At 37.3% G+C, this 25,525-nt stretch overlaps 1 non-coding gene across 1 annotated transcript; it reads left to right on the top strand.

Moving 5' to 3' along the window:
* The first annotated feature begins 23,288 nt into the window (after nucleotides 1-23,288).
* LOC141698751 (small nucleolar RNA R71) lies at nucleotides 23,289-23,395 on the top strand. The gene has a single exon (XR_012565254.1). It is a non-coding gene; the product is annotated as a small nucleolar RNA R71 (small nucleolar RNA).
* The last annotated feature ends 2,130 nt before the right edge of the window (nucleotides 23,396-25,525 follow it).

Raw genomic sequence — 25,525 nt, 5'->3', positions numbered from 1 at the left:
CATAAACCAACATAAAAATAATTAGGAAGATATGACAATTATCTCTATTTTATTTTGGACATATAAAAATTAAAATACTCAATTAATATTATTTTTGAATATCCAAGTACAGATAATATTTAACAATTAACTCACAGAATAGATACTGTACACACATAATAATTGTATAATAGCAAAAATAATTACACGATATATCCCGGATATTATAGTATTGGTCCTACCCGATGACAAAGGAGATTTTGTGATATATACCAACGCTCCGCATAAAGGATTAGGCTGTGTGCTAATGTAACACAATAAGGTTATTGCATATGCATCACGACAGCTTAAACCTCATGAACTGAAATACCCAACCCATGATCTGGAATTGGCAGCCAAAGTGTTCGCACTCAATATATGGAGACATTACCTGTACGGGGAGAAGTGTGAAATCTACACGGATCATAAAAGCCTGAAGTATATATTCACATAGAAGGTACTTAAGATGAGATAACGGAGATGGTTGGAGCTAATCAAGGATTACGACTGTTCGATACATTACCATCTAGGAAAGGCGAATGTAGTAGTCGATGCCTTGAGTAGGAAGGAAAGGGTGAATACGATAACCATACCAAGGGAGTTATCTGAGGAGATTGAAAGATTTGAGTTCGAACTCTGTGTTTGCGGGACGTCGAAAGAGATTTGTCACGGCATTTCTTTTCAGCCAGAACTATTACAAAGGATAAAGAAACGTCAAGAAGAAGTGATGAGTCGAGAGAATAATCAACTGACGGGGGAAGATATATGTATGAAAAAGGATGAGCAAGGAATATTAAGATTTGCATCAAGGATCTGGATCCCTCAAGCGATTGAATTGAAGAACGAGATACAGGAAGCACACAACTCGAAATTTTCGATTCACCCGGGGAGCACAAAGATGTACCAAGATTTGAAAAAGAAATATTTGTGGCCAAACATGAAAAGAGAAATTGCAGAATGGGTCTCCAAGTGTTACACTTGTCAAAGAGTAAAAGCGGAACATCAAAGACCGAGCGGATTGATTCAGCCATTGAAGATTCCTGAGTGGAAATGGGAAAATATCTCCATAGACTTTATAGTAGGATTGCCTCGAACAAAATCAGGATATGATGCCATATGGGTTATAGTTGATCGCCTTACGAAATCGGCACATTTCTTACCCATCAATGAGAAGACTTTATTGGATAGGTTGGTTCATATTTACGTGCACGAAATTTTGTTACGGCACGGCGTACCCGTATCGATAATTTCAGATCGAGATCCATGATTCAATTCGAGATTTTGGAGACAGTTTCAGGAAAGTTTGGGCACAAGGCTAAATATGAGCACCGCATATCATCCTCAGACGAATGGTCAAAGTGAGCGAACTATACAAACAATTGAGGACATGTTGTGGAACTATGAAATTGATTTTGCAGGAAATTGGGATGATCACTTACCACTCGTAGAGTTCTCATATAACAATAATTACCACTCCAGCATCGGAATGCCTCCATATGAAGCTTCATACGGAAGAAAATGCAGATCTCCGACAAATTGAGATGATGTAGGAGAAGGAAAAGTTCTCGGCCCTGAATTAGTTCAGCAAATAAAGGAAACAGTTGTCTTAATCCATAAGAGACTAATTGCTGCTCAAGATAGGCAAAGGAAGTATGCAGACCCTGCCCGGAAGGATGTGAGTTTCCAAGTAGGTGAAGCTGTATTGCTGAAAGTGTCACCATATAAGGGTTTGACTCGATTTGGAAAAAGTGAAAAATTGGCACCGCGTTATATTGGTCCTTTTGAAATATTAAATCAAATAGGAAAAGTAGCCTACGAGTTAGCTCTACCGCCTAAATATCAACATGTTTATAATGTATTCCATGTGTCTTTGCTTAAAAAGTATAATCCAGATGTCAATCATGTGATAGAGTATGAGCCGTTAGAAATTCAGAAAGATTTGTCTTATATGGAGCAACCTGTCAAAATAATCGACTGGAAATTGAAGATTCTTAGAAATAAGTCATTAAAGATAGTGAAAGTATTTTGGAGAAATCCCAAAGTCGAAGAATCGACATGGGAGCTAGAGTCTGAGATGCTTTCCCGGTATCCTCATCTGTTCTCTTAGATTCTGAGGAAAGAATCCTTTAAGGGGGAGAGGATGTTACAACCGGTATTTCATGTATTAGTTAATTAAATATTCTATAAATATGGTTTAGTCATTTATAAAATAATTTGGTGGATATGTGTTTTTGTTATTGGATTGACGCATCATAATTATGTTGAATTATTTAAGAATTTTGAAAGCAAGAAACATATTTGTTCTTTTATGTGATTTATAGATTGTATTTCTTATTTTGAGAAAAACGTTTTAAAAATATTTTCATCAATAAATTTCAGAAATGATTCTATAAATTTCTAAAAATAACTATTTTATGACACCACTCTTGTAATTTTTGAAATTATATTTTTGTTTATAAAATTTATTCTTTATAATTAATTTGATTGATAATTAGCAAATTACCTAGATACACATGCATGCATTTTACTCCCAATAAAAAGTCAAGGGTACCATTGGAATTTCCAACCAGACTAACCACTCCTCCACTAGCCAAATTACTCAATTAGCCTTACATGCAAATCTTGCCTTTAAGTGGGAGAGGGGTAAATTTGTAAAAAACAAAGTCCACTTACTCTTGCATGTGTATAAAAGGAAAAAGAAGATGATTAACCTCACTTGAACACTCAAACACTCCATCACACTCCACTCCACTCCATTTTCTTTCTCTCTTCTCCCTCCTTCTTCTCCCTCTCGGCCGAACACCCTCATCCCCCATTCCCTTCCATTTTTCATCAATTTCTCACCCTCTTCTAGTGTAATTTCACTTCCCATGATTAGTTTACTCACTTTCTAAAGATTCTTATGTTTAAAAGATGATGATTTATGGTTGCATGTTGTGTTTTGTTTAAACTCAAAGAGAAAAACCTTGATTCTTGTGAATCCAAGGCTTCTCCATGAGATACATTACTTATGTGCTAGTATTATGTATTTTTGTAAAAGAAAACTTGATAAAACTCTTTTCATGTTAGTGATCATTCATTTTATGGCCATTTCTAGTCTTGCATGTTAGTTTTAAGATGAGATTTTGATGGAAAACTATGATACTTTTGCTAATATATTCGAAAATATGCAAGCATGATTTAACTCTTGAAATTCAAATTTGTTTGTGCATAATATGAGTTTTTGCCATTTTATTTTACTAAAATTAGTTAAGTTAAAATAGTATGCATGATTACTAGTATTAGGTAAGTGTTTAAAGTCGAATTTGTAAGAAATGATCTTTCATGTTTAGCCGACATTGATATAAATTGTTAACTTGAATTGCTTATGGTAAAATGTTTGCATGGAGGTGCATTAGGGTATGAATGGTCTCCCCACTTGTTGAGGTATTAGTTGAGAGTATTAGTGCTGTAGGGTTGCTTGGGTTAAGGTTGATTTCTTGGTTTTTAAAGTGGGAGTTAAGGTGGAAGGATTAGAGTAGGATACTTGGTTTATCCAGATTTGCACACTAGTAATAGGTGAGTTTTGAATGGGCATTTCTTAGGCCTTGGTAGGCCCGAGAAGCTCAGAGTTGGGACTTGGGTTATACTTGAGTCCAGAAGCCTTAGATAAAAATAAAACATACTATTTAGTGAGGTGCACACACGAAAATACTAAATCTGCTGAAATAGGGGACAGTTTAGGTTTGGTGTAGTTTTAAGGTCATAAAGTGGTGTTATGGGTAGGCCCTTATTAGGCCTCAGTTAGCACTGATAATAGGGAGTATATGGAAGGTTTAAAAGCCATAGTTTTGGTGTTTAGAGTCAAAACCAATGGTATAAAGTGAGAGAAAAATAGGGCAGTATGAGTATCGCTGGATCGGGGAGAGTCAACTTTGGGATTAGGCCCAGGGAGGCCTATGGTAGAACTTGGTGTCTTTCTAAGTGCACAAGTTAGGTTTATGTTCTGAGACTCCAGTGTAGTAAGTTGAGTAGCAAACTTTGAGTGGAAGGAGGTTCAATGACACTAGAAACCATTCGATGTCACCTAGGTATCGCACTTAGAAGCACTTTGACTTTGCACTTAGTTTTTGAGTCTTTAGAAGTAAGGTATGAGTTGACCATTGATTTTTTATGGTATTTAGAGGTCATTAGGAGGTTAGTCCAGGTTTGTGGTCAAGTGAAATGGGGTTTGGCTTAATAGGGCACTTCGAGTTTGGAGAGCTAGTGGGTTGCACTAGACTAGTCGAGCACTTCGAGTCATTGTGTTGGTGGGGTGAGATCATTCAATAATTATTAGTGCACTATGCTTAAATAACATATTATGTGATTAAATGTGTTATGTGCTCCGAAATGACTACTTGGAACATGATGCTATTATGTGCGTACTAAGAATCGAACATGTAAGTAGGCCTAAGTGCCACTCTGATTTAATTTCTTTAACTAGGATGGAGATTTTGTGAGAATGTATCTTGATGAGGTTTAATATTTTTTGTAGGCTCAGGTGAAGGTAGTAAGCTTGTCATCAAAGTTGAGTAGTGTCCCCGGTTACTTCCACAATCAAGACGAGAGTTAGTCCAGCCTTCTTAAGACAGGTGTTCCCGAACATTCTTTGTCACACCCCCCAACTTAACAATACATAATATATAACTATTACAATATTTAAAAGAAAGTAAATACAACTGAATCCAAGATCTTACAGTTTAGGGTTTGGAACAGCCCAACACTACTAACTATTACAACTGGTTTAAATATCGAGTCCTCACACAAAACTATCTCTTATTCTACCTGAGCTCGGACATATGCATCGGCATCACAAGTCTTACGTGCTTTCTGCTTGAATCTAACCATAGCTGTTAGCTGTAATATCAAGGTTTAAGCATGTAGTGGGCCAAAGGCTCAACAAGTGCTAAACAATACGATACAAAACATAAATCGAGATATATATTAAAGAATGACAATGTGAAGATATGACTAATAATAACAAGAGATGAACTTTTGAGTGATGGCATCATTTGTTTGAATCAAAACATTTTCAAAATCATATCTTAATCAAAAACCATTTTATGACGCTACGGATTACAGCCGGTGATCAGCCGCGAAGTAATCCCGAACCTCGCTGGGTTCTAAAACATTAATGGGATCCATAGGCAACTTTTAAGCCTAGAATATCAGTGTGGAAAGGACTTGCGTCTCAGTCCAGATCCACTATTTAAAAAAAAACATTTATCCCCCTTTGGGACTGAAAATCCAAATTTTAATCATTTCAAAAACTGATGTCGATTGATAATAAAATTTCTTAAACAGTAAACATCTTTATCAAGGGATTGTAGATTGACTTGAAACACTGGAATTATGTTCACTAAATCTTAGGGCCATGATCGACTAGACTTTACTCTATCAGGTTAATTGAAAGGTTTCCATTTACAAGAATTTTGACAAGGAGATTTAGTAGGGTTATTGGATAATATGAAAGAGTAATGCCAAACTAGGCTTAAAGTAATGGTTTTAGACAAAGTATAGGTATTAGAACATCAAGAAGATAAGCATTACTGGTTACAAGTATGATAGAGGCTTTAAGATATAAAGAAAGTGATCATTAGCTCAAGGTATATTAGGATGTCAAGCTTTAGGGTAAGGATAGGGTTATCAAACAATCGTGGACGACTTTAAAGAATATCTGGCTTTTAGGTATCAAGATAAAGTTTCTGGGGTTCTTACAAGAGTTAAATCAAGTATCAGGGTGTAAAATCATGATTTTTCAGTAATCAATAACATGTTAATCAAAAGGATCAATCAGGTATTATAACAATTCTCTATTTTATCATGGCATCCCAATTACTTTGGTATACTAGCATGGTATGATTTTTGATCTACTTGCAATAAGTACTTGAGGGTTCATGGCATTTCTATATAATACGAAGATAGATTTGAGAATCACTTGGTCCGGGTATAACAAGATAAATTAGGATACTCGCATCATATATATAAGAACTAGTTATCACACATTCGCAGTGTAAACTAAAAAGTAGGTTGAATCACTTGCCTTGAGAAGGCTGGACTGGACTGGACTGGAAAGTAGGAGCAACAGGAAGCTTTACTCGACCTATATGGCAAGTTTACCCTCGTCTCGAGATCCTACACAATTAATAATAACCTCATTATAATATATTCTCACCAACGCAACCTATTTACAACTTGAAATTAAACAAAAATGGCACTTAGGCCTATATGCACGCAATTTATAATCACCTTATAAACATAATAGTACACATAGCCACATATACTCACATACCATATTTTAAATACCAAATAATATCACACACACACCATATTACAACACTAGGCTTGGATGATCTCGTTCAACAACTTAAGTCACTTTATCGCTAAACTAGACAAAGTCTCCAAATTTTGGCCTCCTAACTCGATGTGCCTTTACTAAACTATCCAATACATATTGACCCTCACTTGGGACTTTCACTCTACTGGCTTTAGGCTATCTTGCAACTATAGTGGTCAACCTAGGTCTCACTCATAAGTGCTCTAAAACTATGTGGTAAGTGAAAGTGCTTCTTATGGTAAATTTCAGAATGACATTTGTGGTTTCTTGGGTGCATTAGACACTCTTACACTACAAGTTTACCTCCAAAACTTCTACACTAGACTCTTCTGATCATAAGGCAACTCCCAAACTTGATGTGGCTCAAGGATTTAGCTTGGGCCTCCCTAGGCCTAAGCTTAAAGTCCATGGTTCCCCTGTTTTTTTGGGCAGAAAAGGTCCTGACTTGAACTAACTTGTGACAAATTATTCTAACTCAAATCCTATGAAATATGGCTGGAAAAACCCCTCTGACACTCCCTCTAACTAAGGCCCAACAGGTCCTAATGAGGACCTACCTATGACATGGTCAAAACTTCCTATTTCTAAGTTGCAACAAAACTGTCCCCTGCTGGACAGATTTTGTGATTCCACTCGTGCACATAACCAAACGTCTTACAAACCTCCAAAAAACACCTAAAACCAATTACACAATCATAGTTCTAGCTTCTGGTGGCTTGGGCCTCAAAGTGCACAACAAAGGCTTGTTCAAAACTTCCCCATAAACTAGTGCATCAAATCTGGAAAAATGCAAACACTAACTAATCCCTTTCCACCTTGACTCCCACTTATTAACCAAACATCCAACCTTTACCCAAGTAAACCTAGTGCATCAACATCCTAAAATAGTGCCTCAACAGGAGTGGAGATCACCCATACCCTAGAACACCAACATGCAAATAAAAATATAACATGCAACTCATGGAAAACACTTAACAAGATTTTGGCTAAAACATAGAGTTTAAATTCTTGTAAATTCGACTTGTACCTATTACTCAATCTTAATAATCATGAAATATATCTTCTCCTAACTATTATTAAGAAATATATCATGGAAATAATCTATTTCATGCACAAATAAATCGAATTTATAGATTTTTAAACATGAAAACATGATTTCGAGAAGAGTAGCATACACAACATGGTTGATCATCATATTAACATTTTAAAACTAGCATGCATGGATAAACATTATTATATAGTGAAATTTCAGTAGCATGCAAAGGTTTTTAAAGCATGGTTTCTCCATAAAACACTTAGTTAAAACATATATAAAATGTATCTCATAGAGAGCTCTTGAATTCACAAGAATCAAAAGTTTCTCTTTGGAGATCACACAAAAGCTACACATGCAACCATGAAACTTCATCTCCCAAATCACAAAACTCTTGGGAAGTATATAAAATAAATGTAGGTGGAAGAATTATACTAGGGAAGATGAGAAATGGGATGGAAAAATGGAAGGGAGTGGGGGAGGGGGTTCTCGGCCGAGAGCAAGGAGAGAGAGGGGGAGGAGAGAAAAAGAGAGGTGAGTTGGAGTGTGGAGTGAGTGAAATGATTTCTCACATTTTGTTTTTTAGTTTTTATGCCTTTAATTGACTAAAAGAAATGAGTGGAAATGAGAATGTACAACAATACCCTCTAGCTCAAGTTAGGCCATTTTGCATGCAAGGTTAATGTGGTAATTTGGTTAACAACAAGTGAGTTAGTGGGGTTGGAAAGGTATCCTTTGCCCTTTAATAGAATGGAAGAGTGATTTGCATGCAAGGGTTTCCATGTATTATGTTAATTATAACAAATAAACTTTTAAAGATTTATTTTTATAAAATAAAATACAAGTTCAAAAATTATAAAATTTATACCATAATATAACTTGGATTTTTAGAAATTTTATAAGATCACTTTTGAAATTTGTGAATGAAATAACTTTTAAAAGAAATTTTTTCCAAGGTTTAGAATATTCCTTATAAATCAAAAATAAGGGAAATAAATAAACTTTTGCTTTGAAAAAATCATATTCTACATAAAGCAATTTATAATGCAGAAATTTTCATTCACACAATGTACAATCATTAAGTATATTTACATTCGGCTCTAATATTATACAAAGTTCACAAATAATATTACATAAAATGCCGGTCGTAACATCCTCTCCCCCTTAAGGGATTCTGTCCCCGGAATCTAAGAGAACAGATGAGGATACCGCGAACGCATATCAGACTCAAACTCCCAAGTTGATTCTTCGACCTTGGGGCTCCTCCAAAGTACTTTCACTAACTTTACCGACTTATTCCTAAGACTCTTTACTTGTCAGTCGAGTAATTTGACAGGTTGCTCCACAAATGACAGGTCTGCCTGAATTTCTACAAGTTCATATTCTATCACATGATTGACATCAGGATTGTACTTCTTAAGCAATGACACATGGAACACATTATGCACATGCTGATACTGAGGTGGTAAGGCTAACTCGTAGGCCACCTTCCCCACTTGACTCAAAATTTCAAAAGGACCTATATTTCTAGGGACTAACTTCCCTTTCTTTCCAAATATAAACAACACTTTCCTTGGTGACACCTTCAGCAAAACGGCTTCGCCTACTTGCAATCTAACATTCTTACGCGCTAGATCTGCATACTTTCTCTGTCTATCTTGAGCAGCAATCAACCTTTTCTGAATTAACTTGACTATCTCATGCAACTGTTGTACCAATTCTGAGCCTAGAATCTTTCCTTCTCCTACTTCATCCCAACTTGTCGGTGATCTACATTTCCGTCCGTACAAAGCTTCGTATGGTGGCATGCCAATACTGGAGTGATAGCTGTTATTATAGGAGAATTCTACTAATGGCAAGTGGTCGTCCCAACTTCCTGCAAAATTGATTGCACAACTGCGCAACATGTCTTCGATTATTTGAATTAGCCTTTCGCTCTGACCATCAGTCTGCGGGTGATACGCCATACTCATGTTCAACTTCGTGCCAAGACTCTCTTGAAATTGCTTTCAGAATCTCGAGTTAAATCGGGGATCTCTGTCTGAAACTATCGATACGGGTGCTCCATGTCTTAGTACGATTTAACGCACATATAGATGAACCAATCTGTCCAATGATGACTTTTCATTAATTAGAAGGAAATGCGCCGACTTCGTAAGGCGATCAACTATACCCCATATAGCGTCATGTCCGGATTTCGTTCGCGGTAGTCCCACTATAAAGTCCATAGCAATATTTTCCCATTTCCATTCTGGAATCTTTAGGGGCTGAATTAATCCGCTTGGTCATTGATGTTCTGCCTTCACTTTCTGACAAGTATAACACTTCGCAACCCATTCTGCCACCTCTCGCTTCATATTTGGCCACCAAAAGTTCTACTTCAAGTCCCGATACATCTTGGTGCTTCCCGGATGGATTGAAAATCTTGAATTATGAGCTTCTTGCAAAATCTCATTCTTCAATTCAGGTACATGAGGAATCCAAATTCTTGAGGAAAACCTTAGTATACCTTGCTCATCCTTTTGAGTACCAATCTCTTCTCCAGTTAGCTGATTCTTCTCCTTCTCCATTACTTCTTCCTAACATTTCCTTATCTTTTCCACTAGTGTTGGCTGAAAAGTCATTACACGAAAAACTTCTTCAACTATTCCACAATCACAAAGTTCCAATCCAAATCTCTTAATCTCTTCAGAAAATTCTTTTGGTGTTGCTATCATATTCAATCTTTCCTTCCTACTCAAAGCATCGGCTACAATATTCGCCTTTCCAGGGTGATAATTTATCGAGCAATCATAGTCCTTAATCAATTCCAACCATCTCATTTGCCTCATATTGAGCTCCTTTTGAGTGAAAATGTACTTTAAACTCTTGTGATCCGTGTAGATTTCACACTTTTCCCCGTAGAGGTTGTGTCTCCAAATCTTAAGTGCGAACACTATGGCGTCTAGTTCCAAGTCATGCGTCGGGTACTTCAATTCATGCGGTTTTAACTGTCTTGACGCATACGCGATCACCTTATTGTGTTGCATTAGCACACAGCCCAATCCTTTATGTGAAGTATCGCTGAAAATCACAAAGTTTCCTTGGTCGTCCGGTAGTAATAACACCGGAGCTGTTACCAATCTTTGTTTCAACTCTTGAAAGCTATCCTCACAATCTGCATTCCATTCGAACTTCTGATTCTTCTTGGTTAACATAGTTAATGGCGTGGCGATTTGCAAAAAATCCTTGACAAATCTTCTATAATACCCTGCCAATCCTAGAAAACTTCGCACTTCCGTAGGTGTCTTTGGCCTCTCCCAACTCATAATCGCCTCAATCTTTGCCGGATCTACTTTAACTCCTTCATCTCCAATGACGTGCCCCAAAAATTGAACTTCCTTTAACCAAAACTCTCATTTAGAAAACTTGGCATACAACTTCTCTTATCGGAGTATCTCCAATGCTATCCACAGATGCTGCTTATGTTCTTCTTCCGACTTTGAATAAATAAGGATGTCATCAATGAATACCACTACGAACTTGTCCAAATACTTTTTAAGTACCCGATTCATCAGATCCATAAATGTTGTCGGGGCGTTAGTCAATCCAAAAGGCATTACTAATAATTCATAATGTCCGCATCTTGTCCTGAATGTTGTCTTTGGGATATCTTCTTCTTTAATCTTTAATTGATGGTATCCTGATCTTAAGTCAATCTTTGAAAAGCACTTTGCTCCTTTCAGCTGATCAAATAGGTCATCTATTCTTGGTAGCGGGTATCGGTTCTTAATCGTCACCTTATTCAACTCCTGATAATCTATACATAACCGCATATTTCCATCTTTCTTCTTTACGAACAAGACAGGTGCTCCCCATGGCGACGTACTTGGCCGTATCACTCCTTTGTCCAATAATTCTTGTAGCTGGCTCGCCAACTCTTACATTTCTGCTGGTGCCATCCTATATGTGGCCTTCAAAACTGCTTATGTGCCCGGAGCAAGGTTGATCTCGAACACGATTTGTCGATCTGGCGGTAAGCCTGGTAGTTTGTCTGGAAACACATCTGGAAATTCGTTAACTACGGGTATACCTTAAATGCTGGGGTTTCCCTTTTCTGAATCCACTACATAAGCTAGGAATGACTCACAACCTTTTCTAAGTAACTTCTTAGCCTGAACGATTGTAAGAAACATTTGCTCTTGCCTCTGTCCCTTAAATACTACTTTCTCTCCACTCTTCATCTTTAAATACACTTTCTTGGTCTTACAATTAATCTGGGCGTTATTCTTCCCTAACCAATCCATACCTAAAATTATATCGAACTCTCCCAACTTGAAGAGTATCAAGTCGGCTGAAAATTTATACCCCGAAATATCAATCTCACACTTCGGACAGAGTTGACTCACAGGAATCTTCTCTTGGTTCGCAATTACCATATTTACTACCTCATTCATAACCATTTTATCACATTGAATTTTATCAACAAAAGTTTCTGATATGAAAGATCTCGTTGCTCCCGAATCAATCAATACTTTAGCTTCGACATTATTTAGTAAAAGTGTACCTGCTATCACCTCAGAGTTCTGAACATCATCCTTCATTTTCAAATCGAATGTCCTTGTTGTTGCTTGCGGAATTGTTGTAGGTGGTAGAGGTAATGCCAATACCTCAGCGGGCATGTTTGTACTGGTACTTTCCATATTCATCAGAGCTTTAACTGGTCCGGTTGTCTTGCACTCCCTAGCTATGTGTCCAGTCTTTCCACACTTGTAACATGTAACTCCTGGCTTCGGCATCTTACACTCGTTTTCCAAATGTCACTTCTGGTTGCACCTATAGCATGTAATGCTCATCTTATTACACACTCCAGGGTGCCTTCTTCCACAATGCTTGCATTCCGGTCTCTGAAATCTGTTTTCTCCAACTTGTCCTTGGCTTGCCTGGTTGTTCCCCTTTGAAATTGTCTTTTGCTCAAATTTCCTTTCTTATAAAAATTTTTGCCCTTATGGAATCCAATCCTCTTTACATTCCGATCTTGTGAATTTCCGGCTTCAGACTTTTCTCCATAAAATGGAACCTTTCTCTTCTTGTTATCCCTTTCCTTTCTTGACTGCATCCCATTATTCTCAATCAGAGCAGCTTTCTGTACTATGCCTGCATAAGTATCAAGCTCAAACATAGCCACTCTATCTCTGATCCAAGGCTCTAATCCTTGTTGAAATCTCTTTGCTTTTTCCTCCTCACTGCTGGTATACTTTGTCACAAACCTTGACAATTCTGTGAACTTCTTCTCATACTCCAGTACAGACATATTCCCTTGCTTCAATTCAAGAAATTTAAGCTCCATCTGATTCTGCATGTACTTAGGGTACTACTTCTCCAGAAATAACTTCTTAAATCTTTCCCAAGAAACTTGCTAATTTGCTTCCATAGCTTTTACTGATTCCCACCAATAGATGACTTCGCCCTTCAAGAAGTAAGTAGCATATGGTGTCTTCTGATCGTCCCCTAACTGTACCAACTCAAAAGCCCTTTCCATTTCCTTAATCCATATGTTAGCTATTATTGGATCAGTGGTTTCATGAAATGCAGGTGGGTTCACATTCTGAAAAGCCTTGAAAGTAACAACCTGTCGAGGTGGTACTGATGGATCAAGTGGCTGGTGTGGTTCACGGTTATCTTGGTTTTCAAATCATTGTTGAAGAGTTAGTTGTTGTTGAGCTATAGCGTTTGTTTGCTGTTGTAAGGTTTCCAGTAATCAAAGAATATTTGGATCTGTGGTAGATGTGGTTATTGGGTTCTTCTTTTTGGGTGGCATGATCCTGAAATAAAGTTACGTCAAAACAGGTATGAATAATGAAGTAATTCGAGGGTGTCGCATGGTATTCTTATTCACATATGAGGTCGAGTTTCAAATTAAACAAATAGGGTGATACATATAAAGGCATAAAATAAACAACTGAAAGCAAACGGAATGATAGTGCATTGAAATTTAAGGTCACAATACATCATGATTAGAATAAGGTCTGAATTTAGGAATAACATGCTTATTTAAAGGAACAACAGGGAGTTCTACATAGTCCGATAATACACCAACATGAAAGGTAGACAATGGAAAGAACTAAGGCTCCACTCCATCAGAACGGGGCTTGGTAGTCTTCTCCTCTCGAAGCGTCTTTACAATACTCTGGAGCTCATCCGCCACCATCTGGATGATATATTGGCTGGTACGGTCTCGGTGCGATGGAGTCTCCTCAAGCTTAGTGTTGACGTACTGAACCAAAGTCACAAGTCTCGTAGTCATCTGCTCCTTAGGCTTCCCTTCATAGTTTCGGCTGTCCGGATACACGTTCTTCAATCGGTCTATCAGTCGGTCGTACTTGCCCTGAAGCATGTCAAACTCGCGCCTCAACTCAGCACACATGGAGAAAGCAATAGTGTCGTCCGACCCAAAGGATGATGAGGAGTGCGCCCTTTGCTGACAAACCAATAAGAGGAGTATTAATAATAAATTTACTTAACCTACTCTCTCGCATATTATCTATAACCTATACATATATCCTATAACCTATTTGGGCTGTCCAGGGACACTAAACCGTGGCTCTGATACCAAAACCTGTCACACCCCCCAACTTAACAATACATAATATATAACTATTACAATATTTAAAAGAAAGTAAATACAACGTAATCCAAGATCTTACAGTTTAGGGTTTGGAACAGCCTAACACTACTAACTATTACAACTGGTTTAAATATCGAGTCCTCACACAAAACTATCTCTTATTCTACCTGAGCTCGGACATACGCATCGGCATCACAAGTCTTACGTGCTGTCTGCTTGAATCTAACCATAGCTGCTAGCTGTAATATCAGGGTTTAAGCAAGTAGTGAGCCAAATGCTCAACAAGTGCTAAACAATACGATACAAAACATAAATTGAGATATATAATAAAGAATGACAATGTGAATATATGACTAATAATAACAAAAGATGAACTTTTGGGTGATGGCATCATTTGCTTGAATTAAAACATTTTCAAAATCATATCTTAATCAAAAACCATTTTATGACGTTACGGATTACAGCCGGTGATCAGCCGCGAAGTAATCCAGAACCTCGCTGGGTTCTAAAACTTAACGAGATCCCTAGGCAACTTTTAAGCCTACAATATCAGTGTGGAAAGGACTTGTGTCTCAGTCCAGATCCACTATTTAAAGAAAACATTTATCCCCCTTTGGGACTGAAAATCCAAATTTTAATCATTTCAAAAATTGATGCCGATTGATAATAAAATTTCTTATAAAGTAAACATCTTTATCAAGGGATTGTAGATTGACTTGAAACACTGGATTTATGTTCACTAAATCTTAGGGCCATGATCCACTAGACTTTACTCTATCAGGGTAATTGAAAGGTTTCCATTTACAAGAATTTTGACAAGGAGATTTAGTAGGGTTATTGGATAATATGAAAGAGTAATGCCAAACTAGGCTTAAAGCAATGGTTTTAGACAAGGTATAGGTATTAGAACATCAAGAAGATAAGCATTACTGGTTACAGGTATGATAGAGGTGTTAAGATATAAAGAAAATGATCATTAGCTCAAGGTATATTAGGATGTCAAGCTTTAGGGTAAAGATAGGGTTATCAAACAATCGTGAACGACTTTAAAGAATATATGGCTTTTAGGTATCAAGATAAAGTTTCTATCGGGGTTCTTACAAGAGTTAAATCAAGCATCAGGGTGTAAAATCAAGATTTCTCAGTAATCAATAGCATGTTAATCAAAGGATCAATCAGGTATTATAACAATTCTCTATTTTATTATGGCATCCCAATTACTTTGGTATACTAGCATGGTATGATTTTTGATCTACTTGCAATAAGTACTTGAGGGTTCATGGCATTTCTATATAATACGAAGATAGATTTGAGAATCACCTGGTCCGGGTATAACAAGATAAATCAGGATACTCGCATCATATATATAAGAACTAGTTATCACACATTCGCAGTGTAAACTAAAAAGTAGGTTGAATCACTTGCCTTGAGAAGGATGGACTGGACTGGACTGGAATGTAGGAGCAACAGGAAGCTTTACTCGACCTGTATGGCAAGTTTACCCTCGTCTCGAGATCCTACACAATTAATAATAACCTCATTATAATATATTCTCACCAATGCAACCTATTTACAACCCGAAATTAAACACAAATGGCACTTAGGCCTATATGCACACAATTTATAATCACCTTATAAACATAATAGTACAAATAGCCGCATATACTCACATACCATATTTTAAATACCAAACAATATCAAACACACACCATATTGTAACAATAGGCTTGGATGATCTCATTCCACAACTTAAGTCACTTGATCGCTAAACTAGACAAAATCTCCAAATTTTGGCCTCCTCACTCGATGTGCCTTTACTAAACTATTCAAAACCTATTGACCCTCACTTAGGCCTTTCACTCTACTGGCTTTAGGCTATCTTGCAACTATAGTGGTCAACCTAGGCCTCACTCATAAGTGCTCAAAAACTATGTGGTAAGTGAAAGTGCTTCTTATGGTAAATTTCAGAATGACATCTATGGTTTCTTGGGTGCATTAGACACTCTTACACTACAAGTTTACCTTCAAAACTTCTACACTAGACTCTTCTGATCGTAAGGCAACTCCCAAACTTGATGTGGCTCAAGGGCCTAGCTTGGGCCTCCCTAGGCCTAAGCTTAAAGTCCATGGTTCCCCTATTTTTCTGGGCAGAAAAGGTCCTGACTTGAACTAACTTGTGACACATTATTCTAACTCAAATCCTATGAACTATGGCTGGAAAAACTCCTCTGACACTCCCTCTAACTAAGGCCCAATAGTGCCTAATGAGGGCCTACCTAGGACATGGTCAAAACTTCCTATTTCTAGGTTGCAACAAAACTGTCCCATGCTGGATAGATTTTGTGATTCCACTCGTGCACCTAACCAAACGCCTTACAAACCTCCAACAAATACCTAAAACTATTATATACTCCTAGTGCTAGCTTCTGGTGTCCTGGGCCTCAAAGTTCACAACAAATGCTCATTCAAAACTTCCCCATAAACTAGTGCATCAAATCTGGAAAAATGCAAACACTAACTAATCCCTTTCCACCTTGACTCCCACTTATTAACCAAACATCCAACCTTTACCAAAGTAAACCTAGTGCATCAACATCCTAAAATAGTGCCTCAACAGGAGTGGAGATCATCCATGCCCTAGAACACCAACATGTAAATAAAAAAATAACATGCAACTCATGGAAAACACTTAACAAGATTTCGGCTAAAACATAGAGTTTAAATTCTTGTAAATTCGACTTGTACCTATTACTCAACCTTAATAATAATGAAATATATCTTCTCCTAACTACTGTTAAGAAATATATCATGGAAACAATCTATTTCAAGCATAAAAAATTCGAATTTATAGATTTTTAAACATGAAAACATGATTTCGAGAAGAGTAGCATACACAACATGGTTGATCATCATATTAACATCTTAAAACTAGCATGCATGGATAAACATGATTATATAGTGAAATTTCAGTAGCATTCAATGGTTTTTAAAGCATGGTATCTCCATAAAACACTTAGTTAAAAGATATATAAAATGTATCTCATAGAGAGCTCTTGAATTCACAAGAATCAAGAGTTTCTCTTTGGAGATCACACAAAAGCTACACATGCAACCATGAAACTTCACCTCCCAAATCACAAAACTCTTGGGAAGTATATAAAATAAATGTAGGTGGAAGAATTACACTAGGGAAGATGATAAATGGGATGGAAAAATGGAAGGGAGTGGGGGAGGGGGTACTCGGCCGAGAGCAAGGAGAGGGAAGGGGAGGAGAGAAAAAGAGAGGTGAGTTGGAGTGTGGAGTGAGTGAAATAATTTCTCATATTTTATGTTTTGGTTTTTATGCCTTTGATTGACTAAAAGAAATGAGCTGAAATGAGAATGTACAAGAATACCCTCTAGCTAAAGTTAGGCCATTTTGCATGCAAGGTTAATGTGGTAATTTGGTTAACAACAAGTGAGTTAGTGGGGTTGGAAAGGTCTCCTTTGCCCTTTAATAGAATGGAAGAGTGATTTGTATGCAAGGGTTTCCATGTAATTTTCTAATTATACCAAATAAATTTTTTAAAGATTTATTTTTATAAAATAAAATACCAATTCAAAAATTATAAAATTTATACCATAATATAACTTGGATTTTTAGAAATTTTATAAGATCACTTTTGAAATTTGTGAATGAAATAACTTTTAAAAGAAAATTTTTCCAAGGTTTAGAATATTCCTTATAAATCAAAAATAAGGGAAATAAATAAACTTTTGCTTTGAAAAAATCATATTCTATATAAAGCAATTTATAATGCAGAAATTTTCATTCACACAACGTACAATCATTAAGTATATTTATATTCGGCTCTAATATTATACAAAGTTCACAAATAATATTACACAAAATGCCGGTCGTAACATTCTTGATATATTGCAAGTGTCCTTTGACCCTCTCGAGATATATATTGTGAATTATTCTGAACTATTAAGATATGTTGCAAGTGTTCTGAACCACTCCTTTGATTCATGATAGCATGCTCGTATAATGTTCACTAATATTTCTGTCACCGTGATTCATCGTTACAAATACTCTGATTTTAGTTTGAGATATTGCAAATGTTATGTCATGCTTATGATTATTGGAATTGCTTCAAGTCTATTCATGCTCTTATTAAATCATACCCTTATCACTGTTATATTCAACTTGACTTAGTTCCATAATTTTTATCCTTTGATTGCTCGTACTATACCAAAATACCCTTATAAGCTTCATCATTTCAATTTCCTTGATCACAAAACCCCTATTGATTTGATAATATATCCCTATACCCTTAATACCTTGAGTTATCAATAATCCAACTTCATACTTCTTCATTTCTCTTTATATCCTACCTAAACTTTGTTACTAGATATGTGCCATGTCTTACCCTAAAAATTTGAGATCTCTATCTTGTTGAATAACTTTATGATTCTTTTTCAATACTTTCTTCCCTGGTTGTCAAACCATTGCTATCCATCTTTGAAAACCCTGCTAGTGAGAAGTCAAATCATTTTGATAAGAGTTTCATAACTCGAATCCTTAATTGATGATTTAAACCCCTTTATTTATATCTTTGTAAAGTTCTCCTTGGCATCAGTTTTATAAAAGATAATTGCTCTTTAAAATAAAAGAATGTTTTCTTGAGATTGGTGAATTGTACTAAGACGCAAGTCCCTTTCACAGTTATTATATTAGGCTAAAATGATGCCTGGGAATCCCATTAAATTATTTAAAACCCAGGGAGGTTCAGGATTACTTCGTGGCTGATCACCGGGTGTAATCCGTAGCGTCATAAAATGATTTTGAGCAATGATTTGGTTACAAATGTTTTGACTTGAAAAATGATGCCATACACCTCAATTTCCAGTTATAAATTGCTATGATGTTAATTTTTGTCTTATGATATACCTTGTTGAGTGTTTGGCTCACTTTTTGCTTTTCATTCATATTATTTCAGCTAGCAAGTATGGTTAGATTCAAGCAGACTTGCCGTAAGTCTACCAGTGGAGATGCTGAGGCTTATGTGAGAGCTCAGGTAGTATAGTTGGCGTTGGTGTGAGGACCGGTGTCTTTATATCTAAGTTGTAATAGTTGTAGTGTTGGACTGTTCAAACACTGAACCTTTGCGATCTTGGATTTTGTTGTTAAAAGCCGTTTGTAATAACTCTATATTATTCAGTTGTATTTTGTTAGTGTTATTTTGGGGCTGTGACACTCTACATCATAGAAGTGAACTTGCAATTGTAGAAATGCGATCCCTCATCACTGATTACGACTCTTGGAGTTCCAAATCTTGTGAATATCTACGTGTGAAGAAAATTGAGCACTACCTTCGCATTATTTGTCGGTAAAGTTTTAACTTCGACCGATTTTGACACATAATAGACCACCAGCAAGATAAATTGATTCTTGCAAGATGAGACAAATGGCCCCATGAAGTCAATTCCCCAAACATCGAAGACCTCAACCTCGAGAAGCACACTAAGAGGAATCTCATTCTTCTTTGACATATTACCAACACGCTGATAGCGATCACATTTCAAAATGAACTGATGCGCATCCTTAAACAATATAGGCCAGAAGAATCCCGCTTGAAGGATACGTGCTGTTGTCTTTTCTCCACCATAGTGGCCTCCATAAACAGTCGAATGACAGTCTCACAAGATACCCTCCGTCTTGTTGTACGGAATACATATCCTGATGATTTAGTCATCTCTTTGATGAAACAAAAATGGATCATCCCACATGTACCACTTTACCTCGTGAAGAAACTTCTTCTTTTGAGCAGAAGATAAGTCCGGAGGCATAATGTTTCTCACATGATAGTTCACAATATCCGCGAACCACAGTTGTTCTTCTTGCACCCCAAACAACTGCTCATCGGGAAAAGACTCATTTATCAATGTTTTATCATGTGAAGCTCTACTTGTATCTTCTAAATGAGAAAGATGATCAACAACTCGATTATCAGTACCTTTTATGTCCTTGATCTCCAACTCAAACTCCTGAAATAAAAGAACCCATCGAATCAATCTAGGTTTCGAGACAGTGAAAACTGTCACCTTCGTCCCAACCAAATAAGATCGAAACTTCTCAAAACCATAGATAATGACAAATACTTCCTTCTCAATAGTTGTATAGTTCAGTTGAGCACCATTGAGGGTCTTACTAGCATAGTAGACCACATGAAATATATTGTTCTTCCTTTGCCCAAGAACCGCTCCAACTGCATAGTCACTTGCATCACACATCATTTCAAAAGGCTCATTCCAATCATGTGCAGTTATGACAGGGGCCGTGATCAAGCTCTTCTTCAAGCTCTCAAAAGCAGCTAGACATTCATCATCAAATTTGAACGGGGCATCTTTCTCTAGCAGGTTGTACAATGATTTAGAGATGTTAGAGAAATCCTTGATGAACCGCTGATAGAAACCTGCGTGACCAAGAAAGCTGCGGATTCCCTTAACAGAAATTGGTGGAGAAAGGTTTTCGATGACCTCCACCTTGGCTTTATCCACTTCAAGACCTTTACTAGAGACCTTGTTCCCAAGAATGATGCCCTGTTGCACCTAAAGTGACATTTCTCCCAGTTGAGAACCAGATTGGTCTCAACACACCTTTTAAGAACCGCGCCAAGATTTTGAAAGCACTCGTCGAAAGAATCCCCGAACATAAAAAAATCGTCCATGGACACCTCCATATTCTGACCAATCATGTTAGAGAAGATAGCCATCATGCATCTCTGAAATGTGGTAGGTGCTCCACATAACCCAAAAGAAACTCTTCTGAAGGCAAAAGTACCAAACGGACAAGTGAAGGTAGTCTTTTCCTGATCTTCTGGAGCAATGCAAATTTGATTATAACCTGAATAGCCATCAAGAGGACAGTAGTATTCATGCCCAACCAACTTGTCAAGCATCTGATCAATAAAAGGAAGATGGAAGTGATCCTTCCTCGTGGCTTTTTTCAGCTTCGTGTAATCCATGCAAACTCTCCACCCCGTGACTATTCGAGTAAGAATAAGCTCATTCTTTTTATTAGCAACCACGGTGATGCCTCCTTTTTCGGCACACACTGAACTAGGCTTACCCAAGAACTGTCAGAAATAGAATAGATGATCCCTGCATCTAGCCACTTAAGAATTTCCTTCTTCACGACCTCCTTCATGATCGGATTTAGCCTTCTCTGTTGCTTAACACTCGGCTTGCTTCCTTCATCTAGCAGAATTTTATGCATGCAATAAGAAGGGATGATTCCCTTGATATTGATTATAGTCCATCCAATTTACGACTTGAACTCTCTCAGAATTCTGAAGAGCTTTTCCTCATCACTACCTGAAAGGTCAGATGCAATAATAACAGGCAAAGTAGATGCATCACCTAAAAACACATACCTCAAGTGTTCAGGAAAAGGTTTAAGCTCGAGTGTAGGAGCTTCCTCAATAGATGGCTTGAGATGCCCCTCAGCATTTTTGAGTTCTGACATTCCAAGAGATTCAAAAGGCATATCCATCCTTCACTTCCAAGGAGAAGACTTCAAATACTGCAACTGCTCATCACCTTCATCATCTTCACTATTTGAATTTCCCATCAAGGCCTTCTCTAAGGCATCAGTCCTTAGCATTTGATCAAGCTCTAAAGTAACCACAGAATCAACCAATTCCTTTTTTAATCACTCCTCATTATCAGTAGGGAATTTCATGGCATTGAAAACATTAAAAGTTACATCTTGATCCAGTACTCGCATAGTGAGCTCACCCTTCTGCACATCAATCAAGGTTCGGCCAGTAGCCAAGAATGGTCTTCCCAAGATTATGGGAATCTTTTTATCCTCCTCGAAATCAAGAATTATAAAGTCAGCAGGAAAGATGACTTTGTCCACCTTGACCAAGACATCCTCCACAATGCCTCATGGATATGTAATAGAATGATCAGCCAACTACAAGGACATATATGTAGGCTTTGGATCAGGTAAATCCAACTTCTTGAAGATAGAAAAAGGCATCAGACTGATGCTATCTCCCAAAACACATACACACTTTTCGAACGATAATTTTCCATTGGTGCAAGGAATAGTGAATCTTCCAGGATCTTTAAGCTTCGGAGGCAACTTCAGTTGCAGCACAGCACTGTATTCCTCTGTAAGAGCAACGGTCTCTAGGTCATTGAGCTTCACTTTCTGAGAGAGAATACCTTTCATAAACTTCGCATAGCTAGGCATCTGTTCAAGAGCTTCAGCGAAAGGTATGTTGATATGAAGTATCTTGAACACCTCCAGAAACTTAGAAAATTGCTTATCCAACTTTTGCTTCTGCAGCCTCTTAGGAAAAAGAGGTGGAGGATAGATCTGTTTCTCCCCTGTATTACCCTCAGGAGGAGTGTGTTCTACAGTTTTCTTCCTTGATTCCACTTCTGCATCCTTCTGCACATCTTCTTCAGCCACAATTTCAGATTCTGAAACTTGAGATTTTTTGGGGTTCGCAACCTTCCCAGACCTCAATGTAATTGCCTTAACCTGCTATTTTTCTTCCTTCTTGCCTGGTACTTTTGTATTACTAAGGAGTGTACCAGGTTGTCGATTCATCAATGCATTGGCAATCTGCCCAATTTGATTCTCCAAGGTCTTAATAGAAACTGCTTGGTTCTTGCACATGAGCCTCAACTCTTCCAATTCAGATTTTTCATTAGATTGTTGAAGTTGGAGTTGTTGTCTTGGTGCATATTGCGGTTGTTGAAAACCAAGAGGGTTGAATTTATTTGCTGCATACTGCTGATAAGGTTGTTGCACCGCATTATGATTGTTGCTCCAGCTGAAGTTAGGATGATTGCAGTTGTTGGGATGATAGGTGGCTGGAACTAGTTGTTGTGACCTCTGAAAGTTGCTCACGAACTGAGCTGATTCACTAGAAATAGCACACTGCTCGGTATCATGCGCACCAGCACAAAGCTCACAAACACTTGTGATCTGATTAACTCCATAATTAGCCAAAAAATCCACCTTCATCGTCAAAGCCTTAAGCTGAGCAGCTATAGCAGTAGTTGTATCCACCTCAAGAATTCCTGCTACCTTGCCTTGAGGTTGCCTTTGAGTTGGATTCTATTATTCATTAGCAGCCATCAGTTCAATAAACTCATAAGCTTCATTATAGCTCTTAGCCCATAAGGCTCCACCTGATGCTGCATCGAGCTTGTGTCTAGATTGGGCTCCCAAGCCATTATAAAAGCAATTAATAATCATCTAGTTAGGCATCTCATGATGAGGACACTTCCTAAGCATCTCCTTATTACGCTCCCAAGATTTACATAAAGACTCTCCCGATTGCTGCGCAAATTGAGTAAGAGCATTTCTGATTGCAGCTATCTTTGCCATAGGGAAGAATTTAGTAAGAAACTTTTGAGCAAGATCTTCCCAAGTAGTGATAGAACCAGCTGGTAGAGAGTATAACCAGCTCTTAGCCTTGTCCCTCAGAGAGAATGGGAAAAGCCTTAGCTTAACAGCATCTTCAGAAACACCATTGAACCGGAAGGTGTTGCAGATCTCGATGAAATCCCTAATGTGAGTATTGGGATCTTCAGTTAGAGAACTTCCAAACTGGACTAAATTCTGCATAATTTGAATTGTGCTAGATTTGATTTCAAAAGTATTAGCCGTGATAGATGGTCTGACAATGCTAGATTCAATGTCATTAATCTTCGGTTAAAAAAAGTCCATCAAACGTTTCAGATTTGCTACTGGTTCTCCCATTACAACGATCGCTTCTTCTTCAATTTTCTCCTCAACACAGACTTCTTCTTCTATTACAACTTCTTCCTCTGCTTTATCCAATGTTCTCTTACGAGATCGAGAATGCGTTAGCATAAACGCTCTCTAGAGTACCTGAAAAACAAACAAGCAAAACAAGTAAGTAAAATATCCGAGTCAGTGAACTTTAACGACCACTGATGACAAGTACATTAACTGAAAATCAACACTGAATCCCCGGCAGCGGCGCCAAAAACTTGTTAGGACGAAAATATGCGCTAAAATTACACGCAAGTATACGCGTTCGCAAGTAATATAGAATACTTTATTGTTCGTTCCCACAGAGACTGGTTTAGGTTAAGTTCAATTTAAGCACTTATGCAACAATGGTATGGCTATTGCTCAATGCTAAGACAATAACAAATTGGGTTTTGATTAAACTAAGAGATTATACTAAATAGCATTAACTAAAAGAATTGAGGTTGAATTACTTATATGAGACACACATGGGATTCTAACTTCATTACTCCATCATTCAAATTCATTTTTCTTAACCTTAGCATGCAATGGTGATGACAACTAATCAGATAACACGAAACTAGTAAACGCCAAATTTCTTTGTACGAATACGCTACTATCAGACATCCACAAAAGAGATAGAAGCTGAATAGACACCAAATATGTTGAGACCCTATATGTCTATAGAATTTGACAACATAAAGGTTTAATGCACAAGTTATCTATCGTGATTACATAGGGCAAGTAAAATGGATAAAATTACCTACGAATCATGCATAACAAATACATGAACCTATGCTAGCATGGCAAGTTCTAAACCTCTATATTCACTTTCGCTTCAATAGAGATTAAAATGCTATCTTATAAGTTTGCGACGCTCATAAGACGAATAAGCACAACCAATACTAGGATATCATAAAATCACCACACACTAAGGTATTGAAATAATATAACTATTGAAATCCATAAGTAAATCTGTTAGAACCCCACGATAATGATTAGTTCATAACTGAACTCATCATCACCGTGGGTTCCAATGAAGGCATGGTAAATAAACTAAGTCTTTATAAACTGAATAAATAATAATGAAGTACATTAACAAGAGTAATAGGTTCAAACAATAAAGAAAACAAGCATCCAAGATTACAACTTAAGCAAAGAATCTCAAGTAAAAACTAGTTCTTCTTCTCCTTCGTTGAATTTGTGCTATTAGGTCTACTTCCTGTCTTCTCCTCGCTCTATGTTATGAAAAACGTCTTTTTGGATTCTTTAAATACCAGCCCATCCAATCAGAAGTCCAGAAAATCAATCTTCCAATAGAATCAGGATTCTTCAAAATCGATCTAGCGCGGCCGCCCTGGGATCTGGTGCGACCACTCTGAGTATGGCGTGGCCGCTCCCAAGTGTAGCGCGGCCGCGTTGAGCTTCTGAAAAAAGTGGAAATTTCTTCTTTGCTTGACTACAACAGCTGGTTTCTTTCGCGCAATCAACCGAGGCTCCCTCCTAACACTTTTCTAGCATAAAAACAATGTAAAACCATTTCTGCTTCTGATTATGCCCTGAAATGAAAACACTACAAAAACAAATCAAAAACACAAATAACTTGAGTACAAAAAATAAATTCGAGCCTTTACGAAGCGTTCTAAGTGGAAATAAATATACTTAACAATTACTCGATGAACTACATGTCAAAACCCTATCATCTATCCATACAATAGCCCACGC

This window comes from Apium graveolens, chromosome 11, assembly GCF_009905375.1.
Source record: "Apium graveolens cultivar Ventura chromosome 11, ASM990537v1, whole genome shotgun sequence".
In the NCBI taxonomy this organism is placed as follows: Eukaryota; Viridiplantae; Streptophyta; class Magnoliopsida; order Apiales; family Apiaceae; genus Apium; species Apium graveolens.
This window is presented reverse-complemented; position numbering and strand designations above follow the sequence as displayed.